The sequence below is a fragment of the Camellia sinensis genome, chromosome 5 (assembly GCF_055761805.1).
Source record: "Camellia sinensis isolate YWXY chromosome 5, ASM5576180v1, whole genome shotgun sequence".
Classification (NCBI taxonomy): domain Eukaryota; kingdom Viridiplantae; phylum Streptophyta; class Magnoliopsida; order Ericales; family Theaceae; genus Camellia; species Camellia sinensis.
The window spans coordinates 210,842,534-210,859,667 of NC_138965.1; the positions used below are offsets into that span (position 1 = coordinate 210,842,534).

At 42.4% G+C, this 17,134-nt stretch overlaps 1 pseudogene; it reads left to right on the top strand.

Moving 5' to 3' along the window:
• Positions 1-1,445: 1,445 nt before the first annotated feature.
• On the top strand, positions 1,446-16,636 carry LOC145792063 (ABC transporter C family member 3-like; annotated as a pseudogene).
• The last annotated feature ends 498 nt before the right edge of the window (positions 16,637-17,134 follow it).

The following is a 17,134-nucleotide window of genomic DNA, read 5'->3' on the forward strand; positions in this document are numbered from 1 at the left end:
TTAGCTCAGCCTGCTGTTTGGCAAATTCCGTCTGGCGGGCAGCGTCTTGCTGCATGAGTTTCATACTTTCTTGGAGTTGACGCATCATTTCCTCCATCCCTGCCATGTTCTATTGTTCTGGCTGACTGACTGGTGGGGTGACTAAAAACTGATAAAAACTGAGGCCTCAGCCTGACTATTCACTGGTGGGGTGGATAAGGGCCACTGATCTGGTAACTGCTGAACCGGTGATCTGTGCCTAACTGGTCCCTTTTACCCTGCCTCTGGCGGAGGAACACTGATTTGCCCTTGAACTGAATCTCTGACCTGACAAAGTCTATCAGCACAAGTCCGATGAACCTCGGGGGATATCGGAGCCTTCTGAAGCTATGGTTCCAAGACTACCCTAGCAAAAGAGAAAACATGCAGCATCTCAGCCTGATTTCACCTGAACAGATATGAGCATAGTTGAATGAGTGTGCTCTCTACTGAATTCTGCCGGTGAACTGATACCCTCAGGTACAACTGATTCCCAAATACTGATGCCTGCAAGCCTGATACCCAGACCTGCAAACTGTTACATGCATTCCTGTAGGGACACACCCTAAAAGCACATAGCAAGCAAGTGAGAGCCAAAACACCCCTATGTTGGGGTAGGGTTTCCCTGTCCTATTTTGTCAGGAGCTAGGGTTTCACTACGCACGCAGCGGTTTCAAACAACCTAAATCGAGTAAGCAACCTGTCCTAGCTTGGAATGGTCACTATGGATTCCGAATATGCACTAGGTCGAATGGTTAAAAAGGGCGCCTTGGTAAAACCGGGGTTTGTGTTCCCATACTGGCAGAGCCCATAACCGGTCAGCCTTATGGTCATGCCTTGACAAGACAAGCCTCCGGCAAACCGTTCAAGAATAGCAGATGGCAAACACGGTGTCCTAGGCGCACCAATGCACATGCAATGCAAAGAAACACACAAGTGTAATCAAAACAAGATATCATGAGTTCGAGTCAAGTAGTTTGACAAAAATAAATATAAAAAATATAGTTTTGAAATTTTAAAAATTATTTCTAACCTTCAAAAAGATAAATCTATATAAAAATCATAAGTTTTATTTTTTTATTTTTTTCACTAAACTATTTTTTATTTTTTTGTTTTCTAAAACAAATTTATGAAAACAAATCAAACATAAGAAAAAAAAAAATTGAAAATAAATCGTTCATTAAGATAATAAATCATGTAATTATGCTTATCAGATCAATTTAATTTTTTTTTCCGGATAATTTACACATTGAAGCCTAAAATGAAAACATAGGTTTTTTTTATTGTTTTCTTTTGTTTTGTTTTTTTTTTTTTTGGCATAACTGCTTACTTTGCATCTCTTATTAGACTTGATTTAGCTAATTTTCACATCCTTTTGCTATATTGTTTTTTTTTTTTTTTTTTTTTTTTTTTTTTTTTTTTTTTTTTTTGCAGGAATTCATGCGGTTTCTTCTTACATGGGGCCATTCCTAATCACACACTATGCAAATTCTCTATCTGTGAACAATGATGATGCATCAAGCTACAACCATGGATTGATAATAGTATTCATTTTCTTCATCACAAAGAACATGGAATCAGTGTCTCAAAGACAGTGGTACTTTGGTGCGCAACGTGTCAGTGTGTGAATTCGAGCAGCTCTCATGGTGTTAATTTACAAGAAATCATTGTCGATTAAGTTGTCTCAATCTGGTCCGATCAATTGGAGGATCGTAAACTTGATTAATGCTGACATTGAGAAGATTGGAGAGCTTTGTTTGTAGGTTCATCAAGTTTGGTTGCTCACAGTTCAAGTCTTTCTAGCTCTCATCATCCTTTACAGGAGCCTTGGTGCAGCCCCTTCTATGGTGGCTCTGTTCACAACTGTTTTGGTCATGGTTTGCATCACCCCATTAGCCAACAGGCAGAAGAGGTACTTGCTCTTGGAAAAATTGTAAATTTAGAATTCGAAAGCTTTAAAAAGTTATAATTTTGAATTTTTTTAGGGGGAAAAAAATTAGTTTAGAAAGGACAAAATTAAGTCAATTTTTTGGAAGATTTTATGATAATATATATATATATATATTTAATAGTGTTTGGGTTGGCCTTTCTCCCCATTTTTAGTGACGAATCAGAAAAGTTTAAAAAAAAAAAAAAAAAAAAGACTAGTGTGGATCTACCTTAATTTTGGTTCAAATTTAATCCAAAAAAAAAAAAAAATTAAATTTCAATTTTTTTCCTAACAGGTACCACTCCAAGATAACGAACGTTAAGGACTCGAGAATAAAAGCTACGTCAGAGACTTTCAAGAGCATGAGAGTCATGAAACTGCATTCCCGGGAGTCCAGCTTCTTGAAGAAACTGCTTGGATTGCGACACACACAATCTGCAGTGGCCTTTCTCTTTTGGGCTTCCCCAGTTTTCGTCTCTGCCGCCACTTTTGGTGTTTGCATTGCTCTAGCTAAAACGCCATTGACATTAGGCACAATTTTCCCAGCTTTGGCGACATTTTGGGTTCTCCAAGAACCCAAATATAACTTGCCTGAGTTCATTTCAATGATTGCACAGACAAAAGTCTTGCTTGATCGTATCCGTGAGTTCATTCAAGAAAAAGACCTTGAGATGCCTGTAAACAATGCTAATAACACAGTGTCATCCTTCAATTTTGTGATTGAGATTGAGAAAGGGGAATATTCTTGGGAAACAAATTCGAAAAAACCAACCGTTCGAATTTCTAACGAGCTCAAAATCATGAAAGGATACAACGTTGCGATTTGTGGGTCTGTTGGATCGGGTAAATCAAGCCTACTCTGCAATATACTGGGTGAGATTCCCAGGATTTCTGGCTGGGGGATTCAAGTTTATGGATCCAAAGCATATGTTTCGCAGAGTGCGTGGATTCAAACTGGAACAGTCAGAGACAATATGCTGCTTGGCAACAAAATGGATGAGGAATTGTATGAATCTGTTTTGTGCGCATGCACACTGAACAAGGATGTATCGAACTGGGTTAATGGCGATTTGATTTTGGTGAGAGAGAGAGAGGCACGAAGTTAAGTGGCGGTCAAAAATCGGGAATTCAGCCAGCAAGGGCTATTTACAGCGATTCTGACGTTTATTTCCTGGACGATCCTTTCAACGTTGTTGATGCACTTGCCAGGGCACATCTTTTCCAGGCAAGCAATATTTTCATTCCCCACCTCGTTTGCTACAACTTATTCTAAGCTAAAAGCCGATAAATCTAAATTTTTTAATTTTTCGTAGGAATGTCTGACTTGATTCTTGTCAAGCAAGACTGTTGTCTGTGTCATCCATCAGTTGGAATTTCTATACGCTGCAGACCTTGTTCTGGTATAGTTTTCTCTGAATTTTCATCTGGTACTAATAATATAATAACTCGAGAACAGTGTTCTTATGATTGCATATTATTTCATAGGTAATGAGAGACGGTAGGATTGTTCAATTTGGAAAATATGGAGAACTAATGGAAGATCCACAAGGCGTACTCGTAAGAATGATGTCTAGCCACAAAAACTCTCTCAAACAAGTGAATCCAATGGCACCAAACACAAAATCATGCTCATATGCCCAATCAGAGAATTGGGATTCAAGAGCGCCAAACAAACAGTCCTGAGAGTTTAAAAAGGACTAATGACCATGAAGAGACACAAACTGGGAGAGTAAACTGGCTAGTTTACTCGAAATTCATAACTAGTGCCTACAAAGGAGCTCTCATGCCGGTTATTCTCTTATGCGAAGTTATCTTCCAAGGATTGCAAATGGGAAGCAGTTGCTGGATTACTTGGGCAGTAGAGGAGCCAGGCAGGGTGAGCAACGGGAAGATGTTGGGGATATTTGTCTCCTTGTCTGCTGGTGGCTCCATTTTTATGCTGGGAAGGATGGTTCTATTGTCGTCAATTGCTCTGAAGACAGCTTAGAATCTATTTGTTGGCATGATTGCTTCGATTTTCACGGCACCTATGTCGTTTTTTGACTCGACACCTTCAAGTCAGATTCTCAACAGGGTTAGTTTTCTCTTTTTTCTTTTTCTATCGTGTGTCTGTTTGTTTCCTTTCCTTAATTTTCTTTTTTTCTTTATTTTTTCTCCTTTTGTCATCAGTCTTCAACAAATCAAAGCACAGTGGACACAAACAACCCTTATAGATTAGCTGGATTAGCATTTGTTCTTATTCAGCTATTCTGTATCACCATTCGTATGTGCATGGTTTCTTGGCAACTCCCACTTCTCTTCCTTCTCATCCTTCTCATCTCTATATGGTATCAGGTAAGAAAAATCTCTCTCATTTATGCCCCATTTGTTTGGGTAGAAAATATTTTCTTCACATTGTTTGAATAAACGAGCTTATTTGGGCAAATGCCACCACACTACCACAATCATCATCACCTTCACCACCTCACCACTAATAAATTAGTTTCAATGATGCAACCAACATAGGAAAACATTTTCTATGGAAAACATTAAACGGAGCGTTAAATATTTTAACCTTGTATCAGTTTTACTGCATCCACATATATCGATGATCTCACTGCACTACAAAAATGGATCAATCAAGAATGATATCTTCCTGGCTATAATATCTTATTAACATTTCCTAATTTGAGGATCAAAACCAGAAGATGATTGGTATGTGAAAAGCCCTATACAAAAACATTTTTTGAAATATTCAATTTTATTTCCACGGGGTTACTATATAGCAACTGCTAGAGAAACAGCCAGGATGGTTGGCATGCGTTGATTCATTGTTTCAATCGGGAATATGACTTCCTAACAAAGAGTCTTGGACTAATTGATGACTACTCTCACATTGTCTTCCACAACTCCGCAACTATGGAGTGGCTGAGTGTTAGAATTAACTTCTTTTTTAACCTTTTTCTTTGTTATTCTTGTCATTCTGGTTACCCTCCAGAGGACATCCATTGGCCCAAGTAAGTAGTCTTCTTCCTCTTCCTCCTCCTCCCCCTCCTTCTCTCCCTTTTCTTTATGAACTATTTTTGAATAACAAAAGATAAAATTGCTTCAATAGTGTTTTATTTTATATCAGGCTTGGTAGGTTTGGTGGCCACATATGGTTTGAATTTGAGTGTTCTACTAGCATGGGTTATTTGGGACCTGTAAGAGGAGCTAATTTGAGTCCGCTAAATTAATTAGGCTTAATAACCCAAGGTTGGTGGGCCCAAATTTATCGTAGATCTAAGATTGGTGGGCCTAGATTTATCGCCATCAAACGGGCTGAATCGCTCTAAGCCTCGAAAGGGTTTAGATCCATGAACTTAGAGACTTACTCGGGCTCAGACTCGAAAGGGTTCGGATCCACGAACCTAGAGATTCGAAGCACTTGGCTTCGAACGGATTTAGACGCAATCTAGAGGCCGCTCCATTAATGAGTTCCACAACACTTGCGGACTCGGAGCTTTCTGAGATTTACGTACCAAAACCATGGGCGTAATGGAGTCCGAACAAAGGACCCGATCCTGAGGACGGTGAGTGGAGATAAATACACTCTTCGATTAAACTAGCCTATACCCGGGTCGAGGTTGCACGATCTAGGGGGTTCCTGAGACTAGATAATATTTGGGGCAGGGCGTTCTCTTGAACTAGCCCTGACCCTTCTGCGGCAGGGCGTCCTCTGGGACTACCCCTGACCCTTTGGGATGATTGGGGATTATTGGTTAGGTATGGCTAAGAAGAAGGGTTCACCGAGAGGTTGATCTCCTCTTCGGGGTTTTCCTCATCCTCGGAGAGGTCACCTTCTCGGACAAGGTTGTTAGAGAAAATATTCCTCGTGTGCCTTGCACATGGGCTCCATTCTACATCATGAGGTGCCTATAAATAGCACCCATCCATAGCTTTACAAGGGATAGATTTTGGAGAGACAACTCTTGGAAAAGAACTAATTTCCCTTCTCCATTATCTACCTTGAGAGTGAAAGTGGGAGATCCATGGGAGAGTCTTGCCATTATTCTCTCTCTAACTACTTTGCCTTCTTCTTCACCCAATCTCTTATCTCCATCATCTCCTTTCTTTTGTGTTCTTAGTTGTGACTATTGAAGAATCTAAGCCTCTCATCATATCTACAGAATTCGAATTTTCTCTTCAAAGATCTTTGAATTTTCCAACGACGTCCTTGAACCCTCTCATACAGAACCTATGTAATGCAGAAAACAAAATGATCTCAGTTGAGAGAATTCTTAGATTGTCTAACATACCAACTGAAGCACCACTGGTGATCAAAGATTGTAGACTAGAACAATTGTGGCCAACAAATGGAAGAATTGACCTAGAGGACCTTTCCATTTGATACACGCCTACTCTCCCTGTAACGCCCTCAAAATAATAACATTAAACCCATCAAATAAGACATGCATTGACATATGAAATAACCACATTCTTTTATACATCAGAGTTTCATACAAAAGTATTACATGTTAACAACAAAAGAAAAATGCCCTACAGGCTTACAGCTTTCCAAGTTAACACTTGGTTACAAAAAAAGAGTACTAACTCGTTTACACATTAAGCCCTTGGCTTGAAATTACATGTAATACATCAAAAAGTAAAACGACAAAAGTATGTCTGCCTCTAGCCTCCCAAGCTATGTCCTTGGAGGTGGCATGCTACCTGTACTTGAAAATGATATTCCCATATAGGGTGAGCCACAGCCCAGTAGAAATACACTAAACCAACCATGAACAATGACTAAAAGATTAACAATTGATAGATGGCCAACACTGAAACATTCACATAAATCTCATTTTATGTCATCCGACTCATAAGTCCAAGTTACTTTTCATTTTCCCTTTTTCAACAGATAAGCATGTTAGCTCTATCATTATTTCAACAGATATGTATAAAAACTATATCCCACATTCACAAATAAGCATATAAGCTATATCCACATTCTCAACAGATATGTTTAACAACAATATCCCACATTCACAGATAAGCATATAAGCTGTATCCACACTTCACAAAGATAAGCATATAAGCTCTATCTTCACTTCTCTAGACAAGCATATGAGCTGTATCTACGGAGTTCATCCCCTATCTTCTCCCAACGCTATCCGGTTTAGAGGTACATCCCCCATCTTCCCCTAAACCGCGGAGTACATCCCCCATCTCCTCCTCTATACATAACGTATACAAACACATTGGTTCTATATACAATCACTCAATACATACAGTTAATGTATTCTATCAACCGTCAAATTCCATGACACATTCCATTGATTAGTTTCCGTTTGCCTAATCATCATGCATTGTCTACAACAATCACGACTATCCTCCACCGATAGCCCAAAACAGTTATTTCTAAACAGAAAATAAATGCACAATGGATATTCAATCAACATTTCAATCCGGTGAGTGACAAATAATTCAACTACACCCTTTAACCCCATACATTCCCACTCTCAACAATTCCATTTCATTACCTCATTTCTCACAATTAATTATCCCAATTAATCAAACAATATAATTAGGTCATTTTCCATAATTACCATTTCAACCCTTAGGTCCCATTTTCATCAATGATTCAACATTTATTCCATTTCTCAATGCCAAACATGCATCTAGGTTTATTATGAATAAAACTCCCACTTTTGTAAAATAACACAAAAGCCCCAAACTTTTACCAAATTACCAAACCAACCCCAACATCTCAAAATACTAAAATTTAAAGACAAAATCCATAGAGAGGAGTAGGATATCCCTACCTCGAAGTTTGAGCCAAAAAGGAGATGAAGACTCGAAGATCAACGTGCTCCAAATCCAAACTTTTTCAGATTAAATCGAAGCTCTCAACGCCCTCTATCTTTTTAACAAAGGCCCTAGGCTAGATTCACACTCTAGGGAGATCAAATCTTAGAGAGAGTGTAAGTTTAGAGAGAGAGGGTCTCGGTTCTAGGGTTTGAAAGAAAAAGAAAGTGAAAAACTGATGTTCAAAAACGCTACTGTCCGCTGATATAAAACACGCTCACTCGAGCGAAGCCTTTGTCGCTCGAGCGATCAGACACAGAAAAATCTCGCTCGAGCCAAGAAGTTCTCGCTCGAGCCAAAAACTCAGAGGTGCGCTCGAGCGAAAGAATGTTCGCTCGAGCTAACAACTCAAACCCTCAGGTCTGCCACCAGCACGCTCGAGCGACAGACTTCTCGCTCGAGCGAAGAACAAACCAGACCGCTCGAGCGAAGAAAGCTCGCTCGAGCCAAGAAATGCAACTCTCAGGTCCAGAACCAGACGCAATCGCTCGCTCAAGCGAAGCCACTCTGGCTCGATCCACCAGACACGAACTCAACACTCACTCGAGCGACCAACTCCTCGCTCAAGCGAAGGTCCAAAAATCTGGGCAGCAGCACTAGGCTCCCAAACACAACCAACCTGTAACAAACCTGCCCAACACATCCTATAACTCAATATACAAAGTAAAAAGGATGCAAACTAGATAATAAACAAATACCAACATCCATGGACACAAGTCCGGATCACTGTACAACAAGGGTAAACCCGGGATCGCTATAACCTCCCCCCCTTAAAGAATTTCGTCCCCGAAATTAAGCACAAGTTTTGAAAAACAGGTTTTCTTCCTCCATTTTAAACAATGTTACATTTTAACATTCCACAATTCGACCCATTACCGGTCACCCCCTCCCTTTAACAAGAGGCATTTCACAATATGTAAACAACAAATGTACTTTCAACATGCATCAACATTACGCATTATCTTTCCAATTTCAACGATATATTCAACATATAAAATGTTACAATCAACTTCCATATGAGGCAAGTTCCAAAACATACTTCCAATAAACCAAAACATTTTCAATGTTTCACAACTTAAGACATATATAAAAGCTCTTAAGTTCAACAATAGTTCAAAATTTAAACACAAGATTACATATCAACAAACAAGTCTGGATATTTCTCACGGACTTCCAACTCACGTTCCCAAGTGGCTTCCTCCACTCCGTGTTGTTTCCACAAGACTTTCACCAAAGGAATGGTCTTGCCACGCAGGACTTGATCCCGCCTATCCAAGACCCGAATCGGTCTCTCCTCATACGAGGCATCCTCACCTACCTCTAAATCGGTCCAATCCAACACATGTGATGGATCTGGCTCATACTTCCGAAGCATACTCACATGAAACACGTCATGCACTCCGGACAACTGCGGCGGTAAGGCTAACCGATAAGCAACCTCGCCAATCCTCTCAAGAATCTCAAAAGGACCAATAAACCGAGGGGATAACTTCCCACTCTTCCCAAACCTCATCAAGCCTCGCCTAGGTGATATCTTCAGAAAGACATGATCACCTACCTCAAACGCCAAAGGTCTCCTCCTACGGTCGGCATAATTCTTTTGTCGACTCTGGGCTGTAACAAGCCTCCTACGGATAAGCTCAACTTTCTCCGTCGTCTCCCTAACCAACTCCGGACCCAACAAAGGTGCATCACCCACCTCGGCCCAACAAACTGGAGACCTACACAGTTGACCATACAAGGCCTCAAACGGTGCTATACCGATACTAGACTGAAAACTGTTGTTGTAGGCAAACTCTACCAATGGCAAGTGCCTCTCCCACGTCCCACTGAAGTCCAGGACACAACCCCGAAGCATATCCTCGAGGATCTGGATAGTACGCTCGGACTGCCCGTTAGTCTGAGGATGATAAGCCGTACTAAAGGTCAACTTAGTGCCCAAGGCACTCTACAAGCCCTGCCACAACCTAGCGGTAAAACGAGGATCTCTATCCGAGACGATCGTCACTGGGACCCCGTGCAATCTCACTATGTCCCGAATATACAAGTCGGCAAGATGATCCACCGAATCTCTCACGCGCATAGGAATGAAGTGCGCCGACTTAGTCAACCGGTCTACAACCACCCAAATAGCATCACTACCCCGCTGAGTCCTCGGAAGACCTACAACGAAGTCCATAGTGACATGCTCCCACTTCCACTCTGCAATAGGCAAGGGTTGCAACAAACCCGCTGGCCTCTGATGCTCGGCCTTCACTTGCTGGCAAGTAAGGCACTTCGATACGAAAACAGCCACATCTCTCTTCATACCCCGCCACCAAAACTGGCATCCCAAATCCTAATACATCTTAGTACCTCCCGGATGCACCGCAAGGCGCGAATGGTGAAACTCTCGGAGTACCTCCTCTCGGCAAGACTCCGGTACAAACAAACGGTCTCGGTATCTCACACTCTGGTCGGGATACACCGTCACACCCTCATAAACCTTCCCACTTGAGATCTACTCTCGGAGGGATTCTACCTCAAGGTCACCTCTCTGTGCCTCTAACACTCTAATCATAAGTGTAGGCTGCGCAACAACAGAAAACAAGGCCGCAGCCTCAACTGATTCGCCCAGTAGCAAATCAAACTCGCCAAGTGCTCCCAACATCTCCCATTCCCGGATGGCTATATTAGCTATATCACTAATGGACTTCTTACTAAGGGCGTCGGCCACAACATTGGCCTTTCCCGGATGATAGTGCAACTCAAAATCATAATCCTCGATGAACTCCATGCATCTCCTCTGCCTCAAATTCAAGTCTCTTTGTGTAAACAGATACTTCAAACTCTTGTGGTCCGAGAACACCTCGAACTTCTCACCATAAAGGTAGTGCCTCCAGATTTTCAAGGCAAAGATCACAGCCGCTAACTCTAGGTCGTGTGTAGGGTAATTCTTCTCGTGTATTTTCAACTGACGTGAGCCATAAGCTACCACTTTCCCCTCTTGCATCAACACACAACCCAAACCCTCTCGTGAGGCATCACAATAAACCGCATAACCCAACCCTCTCTCCGGAATAATCAACACCGGAGCGGTGGTCAATCTAACTTTCAGCTCTTGGAACGACTTTTCACAAGTCTCACTCCACACAAACTTGACTCCCTTCCGAGTCAGTTTAGTCAACGGTGACGCTAACCTGGAGAAATCTTTCACAAACCGACGGTAATACCCAGCCAATCCCAGAAAACTGCGAATCTCAAACACACTCTTAGGCTGTGCCCAATCTTGCACTGCCTCAACCTTGGATGTATCAACAAACACTCCTTCCCCGGATACCACGTGGTCTAAGAATTTGACTTCCTTCAGCCAGAACTCACACTTCCCAAACTTGGCATACAGCCTATGGGCTCTAAGTAACTCAAGCACCACTTTCAAGTGTGCCTCGTGCTCCTCCTCAGAAGGCGAATAAATAAGAATGTCGTCCACGAAGACAACCACAAATCGGTCTAAGAACTCCCAGAAAATCCGGTTCATCAAGTCCATAAAGACTGCTGGTGCATTGGTAAGCCCGAATGGCATCACCAGAAACTCGTAGTGGCCATACCGCGTATGGAATGCCGTCTTAGGAATATCCTCCTCCCTGACCCTCAACTGGTGGTAACCCGATCTCAAGTCTATCTTAGAGAAACAACGGGAACCCTTTAACTGGTCAAACAAATCATCTATACGGGGCATAGGGTACTTATTCTTAACCATAGCCCGATTCAACTTCCGGTAGTCTATACACAATCTCAAGGCACCATCTTTCTTTTTAACAAAGAGGGCCGGTGCTCCCTACGGCGAAACACTAGGGCGAACAAAGCCCTTATCGAGCAATTCCTGGAGCTGAACTTTCAACTCAACCAACTCTGCTGGAGCAAAACGGTAAGGTGCCATGGAAATCGGCGCTGTGCCGGGCACTAGATCAATAGAGAACTCTATCTCTCGGTGAGGTGGCAAACTAGCAAGATCCTCGGGAAAGACATCCGAATACTCACAAACCACCCTCGGCAACACAATCTGGGTCTCATCACACTCACTACTCTCAAAGCTAGCAAGTAGACCACTAAGCTCACTTCGCCCTCGCGAATCATACCCCGGTGGCAACACACAACCAACCCGGTCTCCCAAGAAATGGAACCACTCCCCGCTCAAGGTACATAACGTGACCCTCTGGCGGTAGCAATCGATAACAGCCCGGTATGACGATAGCTAGTCCATACCCAAAATAACATCAAAACCCTTCATGGGCATGACAACAAACGGAAAAGGAAGCATATAGTCGGCGACCTCTATATCACAACCTCGAACACCTTGTTTCAAGATCAACTCACCACCCAAAGGCGATACCACACAAATATGAGATGCTAACTGTGCTAACTCCAATTCCAAAACAGATGCAAATGCAGCAGATACAAAAGAATGAGATGCACCCGTGTCTATAAACACATTAGCAACCGAGTTGCAAAACAGAAAAGTACTTCTCACTACCGATGGAGCTGGTACTAAATCCTGCGCGGTAACAGCATACACACGCCCCGTAGGCCCCTGGCCTACCTGCTCACCTCTCGGAGCAAAAGACTGTTGCACAGACTGGGATGACGAAGCTCCCGGATTGGCCCTCGAGGCCTGCACAGACTGAGCTGGCTGAAAACTCTGCGTCTGCCTAGAACCAGACGCTCTCGAAGTGGCACTCAACTGCGGGCAAAACCTCTTCAGGTGCCCAGGCTGTCCACACTGATAACAAGACAAGGGCTGCCCCCTGCCCAAACTCTGACTCTGCGGTCTAGCAGAAGAAGAAGCAGCTCTCTGACCCCCACCCTTCTGCGGGCAAACCGAAACCTTGTGACCCAGCTGGCCACACTTGTAACAAGCAAACTCCCCCTGATTGCCTCTCCTTGAGCTTGCACTCGGCACTGGAAAGGTCGATCTAGAAACTACTCCTTGAGACTGCTGAGGGTTATAACCCCTCTGCCTCCTGCCATCACCCTGACCATCTTGGCTCCTCTTGGAGCCCTTCTGCTCTTCCTCCTCTTCCTGCATCATAATTTCCATATGAGCAGCAGCATCTACCAGGTGTCTATACTCTCGGATGTAAGACCCACTAACTCTCAACTTGAGGCCCCGCCTCAACTTCCGCTCAAACTCATAGCAACGGCGTTCCTCAGACGCCACTAGTTCCGGTGCAAACCTGGACAGACTGGTAAAAGTAGCCTCAAACTCGGCCACTGACAAGCCCTGCTGTTTAAGCCGGCCAAACTGGTCCCTCAGCTTCTCCCTAGCTGCTGCAGACAAAAACCTCTCCTGAAAAACATTCACAAACGCCTCCCAAGTACTACCAACACGAGCCTTCTCGTACTTCCACCATTGACCCGCATCTCCCTTCAGTTGGAAGGATGCCAAGGTCACTTTCAGTGCTCCGTCCTCGATGCCAAGAATCTCGAACGTCTTACTCATTTGCTCTAGCCACTCATCAGCCTTCAGTGGCTCCTTCGGATCCCCGATAAACTCATCCGGATTAGACCGGAAAAACTCCCTTTTCAAGAAAGAAGGCCCTGCCTCAGCTGCCTGATTCCTAGCTCTAAGAATACCCAAAGCTCCTGCTATCTCTCTGGCCAAGGCACCCATGGCCTGCTGACTCACTGGCTCGGCCACATTGGCCTGGCCAACTCCCTCCTGCACTGCCGGAATCTCACCCGGTAACGGTACTTCCTGTCTCGCAGGTCTACCACGCCTAGCACCTCTTCCTCGTCCTGACATCCTAATAAAGGTAACACAGAACATTAGCACATTCACAAATGTGCTGAAACTAAACACTCACGTCCTAATGCATGGACAACTGTAATTCACTCCACGTAAGCACAAAAACACATAAGCACTCACGAATTTCATTTCCGGATAATGATAGTCCCAAGGCGTTACCAAAGTTCCGGTTAGAAACAGCATTGATCAAGTGCTTTTCCAATAAGACTCCCAGAAACCCAAGGATCCAATCAACATCCTAGAAATTAAATCCCATACCCACATAGTCACATAAGCATGTTATCAATTAAGCACGTAGCATATAACACTACATCTAAGTCTCTATCAAGCGAGACAAACCCATTGTGATACTAATCACTTCCCACGTACCCAAAGTATTCGAACCCGGTACGCTCTGATACCAAGTTGTAACGCCCTCAAAATAATAACATTAAACCCATCAAATAAGACATGCATTGACATATGAAATAACCACATTCTTTTATACATCAGAGTTTCATACAAAAGTATTACATGTTAACAACAAAAGCAAAATGCCCTACAGGCTTACAGTTTTCCAAGTTAACACTTGGTTACAAAAAAAGAGTACTAACTCGTTTACACATTAAGCCCTCGGCTTGAAATTACATGTAATACATCAAAAAGTAAAACAACAAAAGTATGTCCGCCTCTAGCCTCCCAAGCTATGTCCTTGGAGGTGGCATGCTACCTGTACCTGAAAATGATATTCCCATATAGGGTGAGCCACAGCCCAGTAGAAATACACTAAACCAACCATGAACAATGACTAAAAGATTAACAATTGATAGATGGCCAACACTGAAACATTCACATAAATCTCATTTTATGTCATCCGACTCATAAGTCCAAGTTACTTTTCATTTTCCCTTTTTCAACAGATAAGCATGTTAGCTCTATCATTATTTCAACAGATATGTATAAAAACTATATCCCACATTCACAGATAAGCATATAAGCTATATCCACATTCTCAATAGATATGTTTAACAACAATATCCCACATTCACAGATAAGCATATAAGCTGTATCCACATTTCACAAAGATAAGCATATAAGCTCTATCTTCACTTCTCTAGACAAGCATATGAGCTGTATCTATGGAGTTCATCCCCTATCTTCTCCCAACGCTATCCGGTTTAGAGGTACATCCCCCATCTTCCCCTAAACCGCGGAGTACATCCCCCATCTCCTCCTCTATACATAACGTATACAAACACATTGGTTCTATATACAATCACTCAATACATACAGTTAATGTATTCTATCAACCGTCAAATTCTATGACACATTCCATTGATTAGTTTCCGTTTGCCTAATCATCATGCATTGTCTACAACAATCACGACTATCCTCCACCGATAGCCCAAAACAGTTATTTCTAAACAGAAAATAAATGCACAATGGATATTCAATCAACATTTCAATCCGGTGAGTGACAAATAATTCAACTACACCCTTTAACCCCATACATTCCCACTCTCAACAATTCCATTTCATTACCTCATTTCTCACAATTAATTATCCGAATTAATCAAACAATGTAATTAGGTCATTTTCCATAATTACCATTTCAACCCTTAGGTCCCATTTTCATCAATGATTCAACATTTATTCCATTTCTCAATGCCAAACATGCATCTAGGTTTATTATGAATAAAACTCCCACTTTTGTAAAATAACACAAAAGCCCCAAACTTTTACCAAATTACCAAACCAACCCCAACATCTCAAAATACTAAAATTTAAAGACAAAATCCATAGAGAGGAGTAGGATATCCCTACCTCGAAGTTTGAGCCAAAAAGGAGATGAAGACTCGAAGATCAACGTGCTCCAAATCCAAACTTTTTCAGATTAAATCGAAGCTCTCAACGCCCTCTATCTTTTTAACAAAGGCCCTAGGCTAGATTCACACTCTAGGGAGATCAAATCTTAGAGAGAGTGTAAGTTTAGAGAGAGAGGGTCTCGGTTCTAGGGTTTGAAAGAAAAAAAAAGTGAAAAACTGATGTTCAAAAACGCTACTGTCCGCTGATATAAAACACGCTCGCTCGAGCGAAGCCTTTGTCGCTCGAGCGATCAGACATAGAAAAATCTCGCTCGAGCCAAGAAGTTCTCGCTCGAGCCAAAAACTCAGAAGTGCGCTCGAGCGAAAGAATGTTCGCTCGAGCTAACAATTCAAACCCTCAGGTTTGCCACCAGCACGCTCGAGCGACGGACTTCTCGCTCGAGCGAAGAACAAACCAGACCGCTCGAGCGAAGAAAGCTCGCTCGAGCCAAGAAATACAACTCTCAGGTCCAGAACCAGACGCAATCGCTCGCTCGAGCGAAGCCACTCTGGCTCGATCCACCAGACACGAACTCAACACTCGCTCGAGCGACCAACTCCTCGCTCGAGCGAAGGTCCAAAAATTTGGGCAGCATCACTAGGCTCCCAAACACAACCAACCTGTAACAAACCTGCCCAACACATCCTATAACTCAATATACAAAGTAAAAAGGATGCAAACTAGATAATAAACAAATACCAACATCCATGGACACAAGTCCGGATCACTGTACAACAAGGGTAAACCCGGGATCGCTATAACGATGGCACTTAAAGGGATATCTTGCTCCTTTCCGGGAGGGAAAATAATTGGAGTTGTGGGTAGAACTGGATAGTTCAAGCTCTATTCAGGGTTGTAGAACCCTTTGAGGGACATATATTGATTGATGAAGTAGATATTGGTAAGACAGGCCTCCAAGATTTAAGGTCTCAGTTGAATATAATTGCCCAGGACCCAACCCTATTCCAAGGAATGATGAGAAGTAACATCGATCCTCTGTAGCAACATTCAGATGAAGAGATTTGGGAGGTGAAAACTCGTTCATTTTTGTTATAGAAAAAAAATCATATCGAGCCATATTTTTTACTCATTTTTGTTATGTTCTTCAGGTTTTGAGCAAATGCTACCTTAAAGAAACTATAAGGCAGGATCAGAGACTTCTTGATGCACCCAGTGTGTATATCCAACACCTCCTACGATGGTTGCTAAAGCTCCGAGTGAACCCGAAATAGGCCATGGACTTGGATCTACCAAATGATAAGAATGCCTCTGAGATTCAATCATAAACCACTTTGCCTTGGTTGTATGTAAACCCCCCCTTCACCTCCACCCCCTAAAGTGGTAAAGGGCTCTTTCTTTGGGGTCTAATTTTCTTTCTATCTGACAGGACAAACAAATAGGAAGGGATGGTTCTTTTATTGATAGAAGTCTAACTAGAAAAAGACCTCTCTATTACTTTGAGAAGAGAATCGTTGGTTTAACTGACGAACTACGTGGTAAAATTAACCTTCTTTCTTTGATTTTCAGCAAGCCTTTTTGGAAAGTGACAATTCCTTGAAAGGAAGTGAATACTAGAGCAAGTAAAACGGTACTACCAATAGCTTTTATCGATTAAGTTTTTCCGTCATGGCCGTTACTAATTGATTGAATAACGGGCTGGCCATTCTATTGGACCCTAGTTCAATAAAAGCTATTTGTAGTATCGGTTTCCATTCATGGAGTGGAATGTT